Source organism: Gossypium hirsutum, chromosome D12, assembly GCF_007990345.1.
Source record: "Gossypium hirsutum isolate 1008001.06 chromosome D12, Gossypium_hirsutum_v2.1, whole genome shotgun sequence".
Classification (NCBI taxonomy): domain Eukaryota; kingdom Viridiplantae; phylum Streptophyta; class Magnoliopsida; order Malvales; family Malvaceae; genus Gossypium; species Gossypium hirsutum.
This window is the reverse complement of record NC_053448.1, coordinates 58,346,805-58,352,804: the sequence shown is the minus strand read 5'-3', so window position 1 is coordinate 58,352,804 and position 6,000 is coordinate 58,346,805.

Sequence of the window (6,000 nt, the reverse complement as noted above, 5' to 3'; positions counted from 1 at the left end):
CGGATTGGATCTTATCAACTTTGGAACTCATCTTTGCATCCATGACCCATTGATGCCAAGCCCACTTCTTATCATCCCATTAAAAAAGTCATAGAGGCCCGATATATTGGAACATAAGCCCAAAGCAATATATAACGTTTGACTAAAATCAAGCTATAGTGAAAAAACGTTTAACTTAAGCCCATTGCTTCCAAGGAAAAATGCTAGCAAGAACACAAACGACACTAGCATAAGCTACATTAAAATAATAGATTTCAGCCACCAAATTAGACCTCCACAAGCCGGTGCATTCCGTCTGTCGACGATGACCACGTTCTTTTTAGTGTAACCAGCGAAACCTTAGTAAATACTATTGAAACAAGCGTCATGACTTTAAAGATATCGAATCTATGACTGATTAAAAAAAACGAGTCATAATCAATTAAAAAAATTTCTATTTCCTCTGAAATCTCGTGTTTAACTTTTTTTTTTTACTTGCATTCAAGCCCAAGTAGTTGAACTAGTTGGTTTTCAATAAAATAATTCAAAATGTGATTGATATTTTTGTTCAAGAATTTTGGGCGAAGCTTGTCAAAGGAAGTGCCAAAAATGAGAGTGATGCACTAAGCCCTAACATAGGGAAGTAATAAATCAAAATACAAGTCAAAGCATAGGCTTTAAAGTCACGCACTCAATTTGTTTACCACCTACCGCTTACTTAATATTTTTCCTAATCTTTTAAAACTATTAATTAATTGAATTGTTGTGGAATTGGGGAAGTATTATTCAATTTCAAGTGGGCAGAATTCAAGACTGCTTTAGTCCAAATGTTTGGGCTTGAAAATTTTTGGATAACTAATATTTTATTTTATAATTGATAAAATTGACGACTATCTGTACCGTAATTAAAAAATGAAAATAATCATTAACTAATTAAATTAAGATTCACCAAAACTTAATATTAATTAGAGATATATACAAGAGTTAATCACAATTTTCTAAATAATTATTTACAAATTTTACAACAACATGAAAAAGTCAAAATTCATTAGACATGGTCTTATAGTTGAATAAGATTACCCATTATTGAGGTTATTTTAGACAGTTCATTAATCACCTTACATTAAATTAATTAAAAGACTGCGCCTGCTATCTTACCAAACTAAATTAGGCTTACTTCACAAATTAAACACCACATGCATACAATTTTTTTAGATTTATTTCTATATGAAATTTTATTGGGATTTCCTATAGAAAAATCAACGTGAAGAATAAAAGTAAATCGTTGGTCAATAAAACTTGGCTTGCCTACTCCCCGGCCCGCTTTATGTTTTTATTTTTTAAATGGTTATTGCATGTATTTTCTTCAATTCTATTTATATTACATATTTTTAAAATATGTTTCATCTTAATAAGTAATATTATTACCTTTGGTAGACCATAAAAAAAAATAGGGTTTACATTCTGCACTTCTAATAAACACACATATATATATTGATTGATTTTTGCCAACCTTGGTATTTCTTCGATCAGATGCGCTTATATTTGTCCGGGCTCGGCCCAACCCGACTCAAAATAAGAAAAAAATTTATTATTTTTATTGTTTTGATGTCATTTTACTATTATATTACTACTATTTTATTGTTATTGTTTGGATATTCTATAGTTCTTATTTTATTTAAAGACATTTAATTATTTTTTGTTGAGAACGGGCCTAGAATTATATTGAGACAACCATGATATATAGGTTAGAATCTTTAAAAACACACTTAAAAGTGATAAAAATATGGAAGAAATTGTAGGAGTGAAAGAAAAGAAATTCAAAAAAATTCTCAAGACACATGGCCCATGCTCCGAGGGTTAAGTTGGATAGTGACAATTGGTATCCATTCTAATAAAAATACACTCATACGTAAGTTTAAATATTTGAAAAACTTATAAACATTTCTAAAATATATTCTTACGTAGTCCGATCATGACATCTTCAATGAACTAAACCCAATTAAGAGGAAAGTCACTAAAACAAGAATAACTCATCAAAATCTTAGCTGCCAGAATAATAAAAACAAAAAAGTATTCTCATTTGGATCGTCATGTAGTTTGACAATTATTTTACATTTCTTTTTAGGTTTCCATGTTTGGACTTCATAAGCATCTTACCAGTCAAGTTAGCCGTCTTTTGTTTTTGTTTTTTCCCTTCAAAATCATCATCCTCTTTTTATAAAAAAAATTATATTTTATGAAAAATAATACATGAATAAAAATGGTTGAGTGGATTTTTAAGTGGAAAATAGAGTTTTTTAAAATAAAGATGTATACTTTTTGAAATTAGATAACCACTTATTTGCAATTGACAATAATTTAATTTTACGTTTATTAACATAATTATATTTATTTTTTTAATTTTCTCTAATTAAAATGATATTATTTGACTTGTAGATTATCAATTATTATTTAATACATTAATTGCAAAGTTTTTTAAATTTCCTGAGTGAAATTTAAAAAATCAGATTATAAAATTTAAAAAATACTTTTTTTTCTTAAATTAATACTTAAAAAAATAATATTAGCAGTCCACGTGCAGCGTGAAACGGAGGTCACATGCTGACATGCTTGACCCGATGTTTCAACTAACCCAACTGGGTCCCACTTTATTACACTTAAACACTCCAAAATAGAGAACAACCCTTTCGGTTCGATAGCTTAAACACCGATTTTTTTATTTTTAAATCCAATTGGATTCGAAGTTTGCATCGAATCGGATCTAAGATTTTTAATCACAATACATGGTAAAAGCATGATGGGTTAAGTTGAAGTCTGATAAGAATTTCAACAAATATATTTTCTAATTATTCGAATTTAATCTAAACTTGATCTGTAAGCATAAATAATATAATTATTTTTTTATAAATATTCTGACATATTATTTGTGACGGTAATTTTTAAGAGTACTTGTATCTGATAATAAAATAGTCGACATTAATAAGTCAATTTGGACTTTGGGTTGCACTTTTTTTTTCTAGCTTGAGTTCTGACCAATCAACGTGATTTTTATTTATAATAATTAATAATATTATTCCCAACGACTTAATGCTCTAGTAACCAAAAAATATATATATACTGTCAATTTTGGATGGCAATAAAAACCTATTAATTTATCCAGAATTAATTATCAGGATCCACGTAGGATATGAGTTAGAGTGTTAATCTGTTAAAACTAATTTAAAATGATATATTTAAAAAAGTTATAACATTGAAGTCTTCTTAAGAGGCTTCATTAAAAATGATTTTGGAGTCCTCGGAAGGACTATGCTTAATAGGGCATTAGAGCTTTAAGATGCTTCGTAGGGAACTATGTTGAGGCCCTCAAAAGGTTTATGCTTGAAAGGGCATTGAAATATTAAGAGGCTTTATTGAAAACAACAACAAAAATTTGTACACAATAATCGTTTATACAGTTAAGTGGGAAAAGTATTTCTCTTAAACTACAACCTCACATTTTTAGACAACCAATTCACTAACATTAATTTTGTACAAGAAACAATAAATTAAACCTAACCCCTTTTCCCTTAAGTTGTTGTTTCACCTTTGCACATTTAAATTTGATTTTCTCAACTTACCATGACTATCAGCTAGTAGGTGTATTAATGATGGCGCACTCTAAAAACCAAAAGTGTTCCTAACACGAACAAAAACTTCAATTTTTTAAACTCTTTCCAAATTTCTACTTAAATCGATACGATGTTTATGTTCAACTAATCGATAAATTCTCTTGTATTAAATTCAAATACTCATCATACCTTTTAATTCAAATAGTCATTTTATCTTCCTAATTTTATTTTTTTGTTGGGATCAAAGTCTTCAAATAATAAAATCCTCTTTTTTCAAACCAAAATGAACTCTCTTCTTGTTATCTTATTATCACATGAAAAATCACAATCATGAGTATCTATTGCATATTAGAGAGAGGATTAAATAGGAATAAATGGTCAAAATTCATCAACTAAAAATTAATGTTGTGCCATAATATAATGGTTATTAATGTTGGTACAAGTCCAACAATGACATCGGTACAAATAAAATGATTCAACGTTTTTGTCGTGAAATTACTGATATCAATCAATCAATCATTCAGTTAGATTTATAACTTGAATTTGGACAATTTATGCAATGGTTTGGTTGCTGTCTAGTAGACTTTCCCCAATATTATAATTGCAGATTATTTAAGCAACCATGGCTGCTATTTTAAACACTCAAAATGCAAAATTTTATTTAAAGCTTGATTAAAAAAATTTGTAGCATATCAAAGTTGAATGCATGAAAAACTAGTATGTCACTATTTTTTTTCCCGAAATAAATGACCCAAAAAATTAATGGCATCGCCTTAATTACTTTATTTTTCATTTCATCACCTTAGAAAATTGAAAGATGTTTTTTTTTCAATTATATTATTAATTAAATTGTTGTTTTTAATATATTAAAAATGTATAAAATTAGACTTTAATTTTAAATTTCATAAAAAATATTCTTATAAATATAAATAATTTTAACGAATATTTAATATCTAAAAAACAAATATTTACGAACAAATCTCAAATTTGAATATTACATCATGTGAATTTTCTCGGAATTATTTTTTATTTAATTAATTGAATATATAGTAATCCTAGTTATACTTGAAAAAAGGCATTGTTTACATGGAACATATAGGGAGAGAAAAAGGAATAACAGGGAGCTGCGGAGATTCCAATGGGAGAAATTAAAGAACTGTCCATGGAATAGGATCTCAGACTTATTAAATTTGAATATTTAATAAATGAATTGATTAATTAATTTATGTTAATTTATTAAATGAATAAGTTTAGTTATATACATGTTTATTTAAATATAATATTTTTATAAATAATATTTAAAAATATTTTTCTATATTTTTATATTTAAATTTAATTGATTTGTTTTTTTTTGTTTGGTTTACTGTTTGTGAATAGACTTATTCATGAATCGGGTTATCCGTCCAGGCCCGAATGTCTGTTCGAAATTTGGAATGATTTGGATAAAAATATTAAGTCTAAAAAATGGGTTTGGAAAAAAATTAGGTTCATTTAAAATATAGGCTAGGCTCAGACTTGAACATTCAAAGTCCGACCCGACCCGTTTTTAAATTTATAATACTTTATATTATGTTGTTTTTATATATTATGTAATTTAGAACACATTAAAAAAAACTTATACTAAATATATAATACTAATCTAATGTAAACATTAAAATAATGTTAAGATGACTATATAAAAAAATTTAAAATTATTAAATATTAAAATAATATAATATAAATAAATTTTTTAAAAACTAAAGAATAATATGGGTGAGCCTAAAGTAGGTTAGGCTTAGTCTTTTGTCAATATGGGCGAGTTTAGGTAAATTTTTAAGCCTATATTTTGGGTCGAGTTGAGCTTGAGCAAATGTAAAATATGTTAATATCGTGCTTAGTCTCGACTCAAACTGACTCGACCCTGCCCATGAACACCTCTATTTGTGAACATGTTAATTTAATATTTATGAATATTAATTGAACATGTTCGTGAACATTAATCAAATGAAGCATGAACATGCCAAATAATAAACAAATCAAATATAAATACGAACAACTTAAAAAATAAACAAATGAACTGAAACAAGAATAAATCATTTTTTCATTTGATTCGTTTACTCCCTATGATTTATAATATAAATAATATATTGAATTTAAAATAAATATATTTAATATAGGAAAGATTAAGAAAAAAATTCATATATATAAATTATCAAATCTAATCATCAACTCTAGAAAAAATTGAGACCTAAACGATAATAGAATACTTAAATTTATTGAATTAAACTATAAACTATGATAAATTAAATTAATAATTAAAGCAAATTTACATTATATTTAAATAAAAATTTGCCCTAGAATCTATCATTTTTATGCAAATAATGATGCTTTTAATAATTTTATTATATATTCTGATCATATATATATTTTT